This window comes from Tupaia chinensis, unplaced genomic scaffold, assembly GCF_000334495.1.
Source record: "Tupaia chinensis unplaced genomic scaffold, TupChi_1.0 Scaffold000605_1, whole genome shotgun sequence".
NCBI lineage: Eukaryota > Metazoa > Chordata > Mammalia > Scandentia > Tupaiidae > Tupaia > Tupaia belangeri.
This window is the reverse complement of record NW_006160123.1, coordinates 2,525,446-2,537,716: the sequence shown is the minus strand read 5'-3', so window position 1 is coordinate 2,537,716 and position 12,271 is coordinate 2,525,446. Positions and strand designations below refer to the sequence as shown.

General features: G+C 51.1%; 1 non-coding gene across 1 annotated transcript; it reads left to right on the top strand.

Moving 5' to 3' along the window:
• Nucleotides 1–1,100: 1,100 nt before the first annotated feature.
• Nucleotides 1,101–1,207, top strand: LOC114009707 (U6 spliceosomal RNA). Its single transcript, XR_003551092.1, has one exon. It is a non-coding gene; the product is annotated as a U6 spliceosomal RNA (small nuclear RNA).
• The last annotated feature ends 11,064 nt before the right edge of the window (nucleotides 1,208–12,271 follow it).

Sequence of the window (12,271 nt, the reverse complement as noted above, 5' to 3'; positions counted from 1 at the left end):
TTTTTTTTTTTTTTCTTTTAGAGGTTTTTGCTATAGGGCGCGTGCGCTCACCAGAAAGACAGAGAGAGACAGAGAGACAGAAAGCGAGAAATCACCCCCCAGGGGGGATGGCCACGCCACAATCCCTTCTCCTCCATTCTCCTCTTGGGATCTTGGGCACGCACACACACGTGCCCAGCGTGAGTTTAAGCAGCCGGGTCTGGGACGCAAACCGCGGTTGACTACATGGGAGTCCAGCGACATAGCCATTACGCTAACTGCTGGCCCCTCTCAGGAGTCTTTTAAAAAATTATTTTAAAAATTTCCTTTTTCCTGCAGGGCATGTGTGCTGGAGTCAGAGAGAGAGAAAATGAGTCGTCACCCACCAGGAGGATGGCCATGCTGCAATTCCTTCTCTATTTACTTCTTGAGATTTTGGGCACTTACATATGCCCAGAGTGCTTTTCAAGCTGCCGGGTCCAGGACTTGAAGTACAGAATTGGCCATATGGGATAAAGCTGAACTAACCTCCGTACCACCTGCTGACTCCTCTCAGGACCCTTTACAAATGGAAAGTGATTGAGGACTCCAAAAGTTTCGTTTACATGGGACATAGCAATGCCATTTATCGCATTAGGGATTGAAATTGAGAAGCTGGAACAAGTTAGGTCCAGCCACGCATTGCTAAGACACGGCTCTCTGTATGCTTGGATCATGGGATGCAGGGTTTGATACCCAGGCCAACCTACAGGCTGGGTGTGGTGCCACGTGTCTGTAATTCTAGCTACCTAGGGGGGCTGAGGTAGGAAAGACAAATGGGGGAACCAGCAGTTGGTGTAGGGACCAGCAGTTGGCGTAATGGCTATGTCGCTGGACTCCCATGTGGTTGACTGCATGGACCTGGTGACTTAAACTCATTCCAGGTGTGCGTGCGTGCCCAAGATCCCGAGAGGAGAATGGAGGAGAAGGGATTGTGGCGTGGCCATCCCCCCGGGGGGTGATTTCTCACTTTTTGTCTGTCTCTCTCTGTGCCTTTTCAGCGAGCGCACACTCCCTATAGCAAAAACCTCTCAAAACAAACAAACAAACAAACGAACAAAACAAAACAAAAAACAAATGGGGTGCTCACTTAGGCAGCACATATACTAAACTTGGAATGATACAGAGAAGATTAGCGTGGCCCCTGTGCAAGGATGACATGCAAATCTGTGAAGTGTTCCATATTTTTAAAAAATAAATAAATAAGCAAGAGCAGAAGCAGCATTTGGCATAATGGTTACACCACTGGATTCCCACTTAGTCATCCATGGTTTGAGTCCTGGACCTGGGGGCTTAAAACTCACACTGGGCATGTGCGCGTGCGTGCCCAAAGTCCCAAGAGGAGAATGGAGGAGAAGGGGCTGTGGCGTGGCCATCCCCCCGGGGGATGATTTCTCCCTCTCTGTCTCTGTCCCTCCACATGCCCTATAGCAAAAATCTCTCTAAAAACAAACAAACAGGGGGAACCAGCAGGTGATTGATTGGTGGTTAAGGCACTGAACCCCCACATGGCCAATCAGGTTTTGGGCCCCAGACCTGGCAGCTTGAAAATCATGCCAAGTGCATGTGTGTCCCAAAGGCTGAGTGGTGAATAGAGGACAAGGGAGTTCTGTCCACAGAGAGCACAAGTCCTAAAATCTTAAAAAAAAAAAACAAAACAGGACTGGGGCCAGCAGTGGCATGGTGGTTAAGGGTGCTGGACTCCCACGTGGCTGACCATGGTTTGAGTCCCGGACCTGGTGGCTTGCTTTCTCACTTTCCTTTCTCTCACTTTGTTCCTTTCTGGTCAAATAAAATAATTTTAATTAAAAAAAAAAAAAAAACAGGGTTGGTTCTGTATTCTAGTAGTTAAGGGAAGCTGCATCCCTTATGGTAGGTTGAGGCTCAAGTCCAGGCCCAGCAGCTGGAAAAACACATCAGGCACATGTCCTAGCATGTCCCAAATCCTGACAGGATGCAGACGTGGAGAAAGGACTGTAGCATGATCACACCCCATTTGGGGACTGCTTTCTCCCTCTTCATCTCTTTCTCTCTCTCTGGTGAGCACATCTGCCCTCTGAAAACTTAAAACCAAACATTCAAACTGTCAAGTCTGGGACCTGAACCACAAAGTCAGCCAAGACTTAAGGACCCAGCCTCCTTAGCTCCATGCCCTGACCCTATGAAAAGGGGACTCCTAGGAATTCCTGGGACATACTTTGAGAACTGGTTTTTTTAGGCCAGCAGGCGGGCAAGTTATTTTTATTTATTTATGGCACGCACACACATGTGCCCAGCATGAGTTTAAGCCGCCGGGTCCGAGACTCGAACTGCAGTCGACTCCATGAGAGTCCAGTGACATAGTTATTACGCTAACTGCTGGTCCTGAATGAAGCACTTTTGTTGCTATTTCTTTCTTCTTTTAGTTGCTACTTCTTTCTTTTTTTAGTTGGGAGGGGAGTAAGGTGATGGGTGGGTGTCCCACCTTGGGCCACAGCATCGAGGACTCTCAGAGTTAGCAGGGACCTCAGAAACCATCCTGCCCGCCCCTCCAGGTGTCCTTCTGCAGAAGCAGGAGTTAGTGGACCAGCCAGTTCAACTGCCATTACTGTGTCTGCACCATGCCGCAGGGCCTTGGACCACCAGCTGTGGGAGGCACACTCCGAACGCCCTCCTCTGGTCTGGGATGATAACTAGAGGTGCTCAGCGGACGGGGGCCAAGCTGGGCAGCTGGGGGCGAGGGGGGGGGCTTACAGAAGTAGCAGAAGCCTACATGGTGAAGGAAGAGCATTCCAGCGAGGAGTGAGGTTCGAGCAGAGCTTGGCAAGCAGATTCAGGGTGCGAGGGAAGAGGCTGAAAACGACTTCGGGGTCAGCCTTAGAGGAAGTGTTGGACGTTCTCTTGCAGGGGAAAATTTGAGCTCTGCAGTGATGTTTTTGTTTTTTCATGTGGTGTTCCTTCCACTGGAGGGTCTTGTTTGTTTTTATTCTTTTTGTTTGTTTTGTCTTCTTTAAAGTAGACGGAGTGTTGTATTCAGGCCTGGGTTTCACGAGGCCTATGCTTGTTGCCGGAAAAAGAGGGGCTGCAGGCGGCAAGGCTGGGGGCGAGGCCTGAAGGAAAGCCAGAAACCAGGGGAGGTGGAGGTGCCCCTGAGGAAGGTGACGGGTGGGCGAAAGAAGACCAGGAGCTCCAGGAACTTGCCAAGAGTTGGGTAGCACTGGCCGGCGCAGAGGGAAGTGGTCTCCTGCATCTTTCCAGGCCTGGGAGGCCCCTGGGGTTTCTCCAGCTCACCCCTGAACACCGGGTCAAAGGAGGGCTACATTTATCTAGGGCTGTCACTCCCCTGCAGGGAGGGACTGAGCTCATGTCGGTCACAGTCAAAGAGCAGAGGGTGGGGGAGAAGGACCACGAATGCAGAGACCCCTTTCCCAGGCCTGGCTCTGAGGAGGACCCAGGTGCCCCAGGCCAGACTAGGGAGGCGGCGGTCCCAGGGAAAGTGTGGCAGAGGGCCAGAGGGGTGACCACAAATCCCCAAGTGCCCAGGGCAGGCCTGTTTACTTGGTCCTCCTGGAGTAATTATCACTTTGACTCTCAAAAGTGTCCTTGTTTGGACAGTAAATTACACGGTGGCCATGGGGAAATGGCACCAGAGTCACTTTATCAGTGGGACCAGTGGTGGCTGTCAGACAGGCTTGACTAAAGCAGAGGGCCAGAGGGGTGACCACAAATCCCCAAGTGCCCAGGGCAGGCCTGTTTACTTGGTCCTCCTGGAGTAATTATCACTTTGACTCTCAAAAGTGTCCTTGTTTGGACAGTAAATTACACGGTGGCCATGGGGAAATGGCACCAGAGTCACTTTATCAGTGGGACCAGTGGTGGCTGTCAGACAGGCTTGACTAAAGCCCTCATTGGACCAGCCTGTGGCACGGTGGTTCAGGCAGTGGATCCTACATGACTGACTGTACGGTTCGAGTCCTGGACTCGGTGGCTTGGGAAACAGTGGGCATGTGTGTGTGTGTGTGTACCTTGAATCTTGACAGGACAAGAATGGAGGAGAAGAGATTGTGGCGTGGCCATTCCCCCTGGTGGAGCGGTGCTTTCTCAATTTCCCTCTCTTTCTCTGTTTCTAGCAAGTGCGAGCCCCCTATAGCAAATTAAAAATGAACAGGATAAATAAAGCCTGCAAGACTAGGCCTGCCCTCTGCCCTCCTCACCATAGCCCTGGGCCCTTGACCCTGCCCTGCAGCAGGGCTTTGGGGTGACCACTCCGGATGGCTGCTCTCCTCTCCCCACTTCCTCTCGCTGCCTGCTGACCTCCGAGGCCGCCCTTCCTCAGCCCAGGCCCATCCCTGCCCCACTCAGACCCTAGAGTTCCCCTGGCCGTGAGCAGAGCTCCACACACCCTGAGGGCTCAGCCAGGTCTCCAGCCCTGCTGGGGGCACCATCTGTGCCCCGACACCCTCTCATTTCTGTGCCCCTCGGCCCTAGACTCTCTTCCCTCGCTGGGACTCCGTGCCGCGGCACTCCAGCTCTGACCTTGGAGCCCGCTCCTCTGTGGCCTGCCTGTCCCCTGGGTGGCGCTGTTCAGGATCGTTCCCCAAGCCCTGCCGGGACCACCTCCTAGTCCAGCCTTCGCAGCTGATCGCCCCAGTCTGGGCATCTCCCGCATCTGCCCCGCTTCCGCCCTGGTCCTGGCCCCATTTCCTGGGACCGTCCGCACCGGCTCTGAACTCATCCTCCCGGTGTTGTGCCAGTGGGTCATCTCCCACAGAACTGCCGCCGATCTGGCCACGCTGCCCACTTCCCGCTCTCTGGGGCCCCAGCCCTCTGTCCCCAAAGCTCTCCGACCCACGCCCTTGCGCCCGCCCGCCCTGCCCTGGCCAGGCCGCATCTCTCCGCGCGGTGCTCAGCCAGTGTCGACGCTCGACGCTCGCAGGTTTGTGGCCACCAAACGGAACACGCCCGAGGGCAGGGACTGCCAGCCCCAGCGTGGGCAGCCGGCCAGGACGGAGTGCTGCAGGAAGGCTCCCGTGGTTGCTATGGGAAATGACCCTTCTAGGGCAGTGTCACACGTCACCTTGGAGGGAAAGACGCCATAAAACCTCCATCTTAGCCAAGACCGAGTGCCAAGCTGCTTCCCCAGGCTAATGTTCCACTGAATGCTTCTGAGCCAAGCGGGGAGTGCGGGACTGGGAACCCCAGGGGCAAGGGCAGATGAGTCGGGCGAGGCGACCCCCCACTGCCATCCTCAGCACACACCAGGGACGGGCTCCCCTGGCCAGTGCCCTGCCTCAGGTGCTAGGCTGCAGGGCTGGGGCATGTCTGTGCCTCTCTCATGAGTGGCTCTCCCACCCCCAGTCTCTGTCCCCACAGAAGGAGGAACTTGGCCTCCTGGGCAGTCTGATGGTGTGGGTGACCAGGGAAGGGGTGGCTCGGTAGTGTGTGCACCTGTGGCTCGGCCCTGAGCCAGGCCAGGAGGGTGGCAGGAGCAGGGGAGGGGCTCTGGCTGGGAAGGACAGAGCCCTGCTGGTGAAGTCTGCCCCCTGCTCACGTGGGATCCTGAGTCACCGTCCACAGGAGTCAGACCTCTCCCACGGGGTTTCCAGGGTAAGGGAGACCCAGTTCCTGCTCACAGGTCACCTGCAGCCTGGGAAGTTGTTTACACACAGGATGGGAGTGGGTCAGAGACGTTGCTCCACCCTGCCCTGTGTGCAGAGCCCTCGACCTTGGGCTTACACGCTCTGACCCATCCTGAGAGTCTCTTCCTACCAGCTGATTTGTCACTGAGACTTCAGGGCTCAGTTTCAGCATCACCTCTTCCCAGGGAAGCATTCCTTGAATGTCTCCTCTCAAAAAAAAAAAAAAGAACCAGGGCTCCACTTACCAGGTTATTTAATACCTCTGAGCTGTGTTTCCTCATCTGTAAGGCAGGACTGATAAACCTACTTCCTCTCAGATTCTTTCTTTTTTTTTTTTTATTTGGAGAGCTTTTTGCTATAAGGCACGTGCACTCACCAGAGACAGAGAGACATAGAGACAGAAAGCGAGAAATCACCCCCCAGGGGGGATGGCCACGACACAATCCCTTCTTCTCCATTCTCCTCTCGGGATCTTGGGCACGCACGCACACGCGCCCAGTGTGAGTTTAAGCCGCCGAGTCCAGGACTTGAACCGTGGTCGACTACATGGGAGTCCAGCGACATAGTCATTACACTAACTGCTGGTCCCTCCTCTCAGATTCTTGGGATTAGATAAATGTCAAGTAAAAACCTCTATAAGCTCTCAAGCAGTATGTGATTTTTTTTTTTTTTTTTTTTTTTCACTTTATGAAAAAGAAAGAGGGACATGGGCCTCCCACATGGCTTCTAGCCTCCCAACCAGCACCACTACCTGTGCTCCCCTGCAGCTGAGCCAAGTTGTGATTCTTTTCTCTTTTCCTTTTTATTTCTTTTCTTTTGTTTTCTTTTTGGAGAGGTTTTTGCTATAGGGCGCGTGCGCTCACCAGCCACACAGAGAGAGACAGAGAGACAGAAAGCGAGAAATCACCCCCCGGGGGGATGGTCACGCCGCAATCCCTTCTCCTCCATTCTCCTCTCGGGATCTTGGGCACCCACGCACACGCGCCCGGCGTGAGTTTAAGCCACCGGGTCCAGGACTCAAACCACAGTCGACTACATGGCAGTCCAGCGGTATAGCCATTATGCTAACTGCTGGTCCTTCTTTTCTTTCTTTCTTTCTTTCCTTCTCTTTCTTTCTTTTTTTCTTTCTTTCTTTCTTTCTTTTTTGCCATGGGGTGTGTGCACTCAATGAAGAGAGAGACAGAGAGACAGAAAGAGGTAAAGTGAGAAATCACCCCTCAAGGGAGCATGGCCACACTGCAATCCCTTCTCTTCCATTCTCTTCTCAGGATTTTGGGCACGCACGCACATGGGATCAGCGTAATTTCCAAGCCTCTGGGTCTGGGTCTCAAACCGTGGATTTGGACATGTAGGATCTACTTGAGACACCATGCCACCTGCTGGCCTGGCCCTGGTTTTGTTTTGAGAGATTTTTGCTATAGGATGTGTGCATTTGCTGGAGAGGCAGAGAGAGACAGAAGCACGAAATCCTTCCCCAGGAGGGGTGGCCACACCACAATCCCTTCTCCATTGTCCTCTTGGGATTTGGGGCACGCACACACATGTGCCTGGTATGAATTTCAAGCTGTCAGGTCTGAGACTTGAATTGCAGTATGCCACCTGCTGGCTCAACTGGCCCTGATTTTGTTTTTTTTAAGAGATTTTCGCTACAGGGCGCTTACACTCTCTGGAGAGACAGAGAGATACAAAGCACAAAATTATCTCCGGGGAGGGAGGCCTAATGGTGCCTGCCCTATGGCAAAAACTAATGGAGGCTGGAGGATTAGGAATTGAGTCCATCCCCCAGGAGGAGTGGTCACACTTCAATCCCTTCTCCTCCATTCTCCTCTTGGGATCTTGGGCACGCCTCCGTATGAGCCAGTGTGAGTTTTAAGCCACTGCTCAGAGACTTAAACTGTGGTTGACTATATGGGAGTCCGGCAACATAATCATCAAGCTGTTTGCTGGTCCCTCACCCTATTTTTAATAACATATATTTGTACACATTTGGGGGAATATAATGTGATTTTTCAGTACACGAATACAATGTGTAATGATTGAACTGGTTATTATTATTATTTTTATTTTTGGGAGAGGTTTTTGCTATAGGGCGCGTGCGCTTGCCAGAAAGACAGAGAGAGACAGAGAGACAGAAAGCGAGAAATTACTCCCCAGGGGGATGGTCACACCACGATCCCTTCTCCTCCATTCTCTTCTCGGGATCTTGGGCACACATGCACACGCGCCAGCATCAGTTTAAGCCATCAGGTCTGGGACTCGAACCACAGTCAAGTACATGGGAGTCTAGCGACATAGCCATTATGCCAAATGCTGGTCTATTATTATTATTATTATTTTATTTTATTATTTTTTTTGGAGAGGTTTTTCGCTATAGGGCGCGTGCACTCGCCAGACAGACAAAGACATAGAGACAGAAAGCAAGAAATCACCCCCCAGGGGGGATGGTCACGCCGCAATCCCTTCTCCTCCATTCTCCTCTTGGGATCTTGGGCACGCCTCCGTATGAGCCAGTGTGAGTTTTAAGCCACTGCTCAGAGACTTAAACTGTGGTTGACTATATGGGAGTCCGGCAACATAATCATCAAGCTGTTTGCTGGTCCCTCACCCTATTTTTAATAACATATATTTGTACACATTTGGGGGAATATAATGTGATTTTTCAGTACACGAATACAATGTGTAATGATTGAACTGGTTATTATTATTATTTTTATTTTTGGGAGAGGTTTTTGCTATAGGGCGCGTGCGCTTGCCAGAAAGACAGAGAGAGACAGAGAGACAGAAAGCGAGAAATTACCCCCTAAGGGGGTATAGCCACACTGCAATCCCTTCTTTTCCAGTCTCCTCTCAGGATTTTGGGCATACATACACATACGTGAGTGTGAAACCGCCGGGTCCAGGACTCAAACCACAGTCAACTACATGGGAGTCCAACTAGATAGCCATTATGCCATCTGCTGGTCCCTATGATTATTTCTATCTTTCTTTTTTAAAAATAATTTTATTTAACTTTATTTATTTTTAATTTGACCATAGAGGGACAGGGTAAGAGAGAGAACAAAAGAGAGAGAGAGAGAGAGAGAGAGAGAGAGAAAGTGAGAAAGCAAGCTGCCAGGTCTGGGACTTGAACTTTGGTCGGCCATGTGGGAGTCCAGCACGGCCAACCACCATGCCACCTTCCAGTCCCAGGTCCCTATTATTTAAAAAAAATTTTAGTTATTATTATTATTTTTATTTTTTAAGAGGTTTTTGCTATAGGGCGTGTGCACTCGCCAGACAGACAGAGAGAGACAGAAAGACAGAAAGTGAGAAATCACCCCCCAGGGGGATTATTATTATTTTTTAAGGAATTATTTTATTCAGGGATACCTATTTATTTATTTTAATTTGACCAGAGAGGGGAAGAGAGAGAGAGAGAGAGAAAGTGAGAAAGCAAACCTCCAGGTCTGGGACTCAAACCACACTTGGCCATGGGGAAGTCCAGCACCTTCAGCCACCGTGCCACTTGCCTGCCCCATGTTATTATTATTTTTTAAATTTGACCACAGAGAGACAGAAAGGGAAAGTGAGAAAGCAAGCTGCTTGGTCTGGGACTTGAGCCATGTAGCCATGTGGGAGTCCAGCGCCTTAATCACCCTGCCACCTGCTGGCCCTATTATTATTATTTCTTAATTACTGGAGGGCAGGTGCACTTGCTAGAGACAGACAGACAGAGGGAGAAAGCGCCCCCAGTCAGTCACGGTCATGCCGCAATCCCTTCTCCATTTCTCCACCGTCAGGATTTCGGGCGCATGTACGTGCCTGGTTTGTTTCTCAAGCCACAGGGACTGAGAATCAAATGGCACAGTTGGTTATGTGGGACCTGGTTCCCTTGTCCACTAGGCCACAAAGTGGACATTATTGTTATTAATGCCATTATTTTTCACCAAGACTTAATTATTAGGCAGCTGGGAAAGTGATGACATTTTTCTATGTTTTTCTATCCAAAAATATGTCATGACGTTCCCGAAGACCAACCGTTCCCGGAGTGTCTCCCATCTCGTCGGAGCGTGAGCTCCGTGAAGGCCGGAGCTGGCCCATCCCTGTTCTCTGTTGGTGCCCAGTTCAGGTCCAGGCTTATTCCAGGTCTTCAACTTATGTTTTTAAAGTTTGCTATAGGGTGCATGTGCTTGCAGGAGAGTTAGAAAGTGATAAAGCACCAGGGGGCATGGCCACGCTGTAACCCTTTTTCTATTCTCCTCTCAGGATTTTGGCAAGTTTTTCAGGCCAACAGGTCTGGACGCAAACCGCACAGTCGGCCATGCGGGATCCTGCTGCTTTAATCACCACACACACCAACTGGCCCAGACAGCTGGCCCAGCCCTCAACAGTTTTTTTCTTTCTTCTTTTTTTTGGAGAGGTTTTTGCTATAGGGCGCATACACTCACCAGAAAGACAGAGAGAGACAGAGAGACAGAAAGTGAGAAATCATACCCCCAGGGGGGATGGCCACACCGCAATCCCTTCTCCTCCATTCTCCTCTCGGGATCTTGGGCACACATGCACACGTGGCCGGCATGAGTTTAAGCCACCGGGGCCAGGACTCGAACTGCGGTCGACTACATGGGAGTCTAGCGACGTGGCCATTACGCCATCTGCTGGTCCCAGCACTCAACATTTTTTTGATGAACAAATACATAGACAAATGAGTTGGATGGAATGAGCAAATGAATGAATACAGGAAAGCCTGAACTCCACTTTGCAGGGAAACAGGTCGACTGGTGGAGGGAGAAGGGGGAGAGTGGGCGGAGGAGGAGCAACTGCCCAGGCTCTGCCACACCCGGAGAGGAGGAGGGGTGAGTCCTCTCCCTGGTCCTAGTCTTCACCTCTCACATCCTGGCCCTGCCAGCAGCTGGGGAGAGGAAAGAGGGCCAGTCAAGAAGGCCTGGCTAGGAACCAGCAGTTAGCATAATGCCTATGTCACTGGACCTCCATGTAGTCCAAGACTGTTTGAGTCCTGGACCCGGTGGCTTAAAACTCACGCCTGGCGCATGTGCGTGCGTGCCCAAGATCCCGAGAGGAGAATGGATGAGAAGGGATTGCAGCGTGGCCACTGCCCTGGGGGGTGATTTCTCGCTTTCTGTCCCTCTGTCTCTCTGTCTATCTAGCAAGCGCACACGCCCTATAGCAAAAGCCTCTCAAAAAAAAAAAAAGAAAGAAAAAAAAGGAAGGCCTGGCTACAGCGAGACCATTCCAGCTTGTTTGCTAACAGCACAGCCCTCCTGGACATGACACGCAGCATGATCTGCCCCAGCTAAATTTATCTCCCCTGCTGACCTGGACCACACAGCAAGCCCTTGACAGCCATGCAGCCAGGGACCACCCCACTCATCCCTCTGGGTTGGACCCTGGGACATCTCCTAACCCCAGAGCCCTAGGTCCCCGGGGAGTAAATGGCCAATCCAGGTCCAAACTAAACTGCAGTTGCTGGTAGCTGAGCCCATGCGGATTGTCCTGGCTTGGAATGAATCAGAGGGTTTAAGGGGAGCAAAGAGCCCCAGCAGTAGGCCCCCAGAAACCTTGTCTCCCTTTCACTGCCTATTTGCAGTCATTATGAATATTTATGAAGAGTATTTACAAATGTTAAGAAAACATTCCTCCCTGTTAATGTTATTACGGTATAATATTCAGTGGTTAAAACGGAGCAGACATAGAGTGTGAGCACAGTCACGTCTCTTAGAAAGCGTAGAATATGGCTGTCAACAGTTCGCCTCCCAAGGAGAATGGGGCGCCGAGGGATGGGACGGGAGAGAAACTTTGTCCTCTCAAGCAAGGCCTGTGTGTGTTTTGGACTCTGAACTGTACGAGTTTATTACTTATTCATAAATAAATTAGAAAAAAAACCAGGGGCCAGCAGGTGGCATAGTGGTTAAGGCGCTGGACTCCTACATGGCTGACTGCAGCATGAGTCCCACATCCGGAGGCTTGAAACTCACACTGCGCATGTGTGTGTCTGCCCAGGATCCCAAGAGAGATGGCGGAGAAGGGACTGGAATGTGGCCACCCTCTCTGGGGGGTGATTTCTCCCTTTCTGTCTCTCTGGTCCTATAGCAAAACAAACAATCAAAAACCTCTCTCTCTCTCTCTCTCTCTCTCAAAAAAAAAATAAATTTAATTAAAAAAAAATAGCAGCAGATAGGAAGAAGGAAAGGTTTATGCACAAAACAAGGAGGGACTGGAAAGAACCCTCAGAAGTTAAAGTACTCGTAGGCTGCAGGTGGCGTGGACTCCCATACAGCTGACCACGGTTCGAGTCCCGAACCTGGTAGCTTGCTTTCTCACTTTCCCTCTCTCTGTCTCTCTCTCTCATGAGTATACGTGCCCTATAACAAAATAATAACAAAAATAATAGGGACCATCGGGCGCGTGTGCATGCATGCCCAAAATCGAGGAGAAGGGATTGTTGCATGGCCATTCCCCCTGGGGGGTGATTTCTTGCTTTCTGTCTCTCTGTCTCTCTCTGCCTTTCTTGTGAGCACATGCCTTATAGCAAAAACCTCTCCAAAACAAACAAACAAACAAATCAATAAATGACAGGGACCAGCAGATGGTGTTGTGGTTTTGTCGCTGGACTCTCACATAGTCGGCCACAGTTG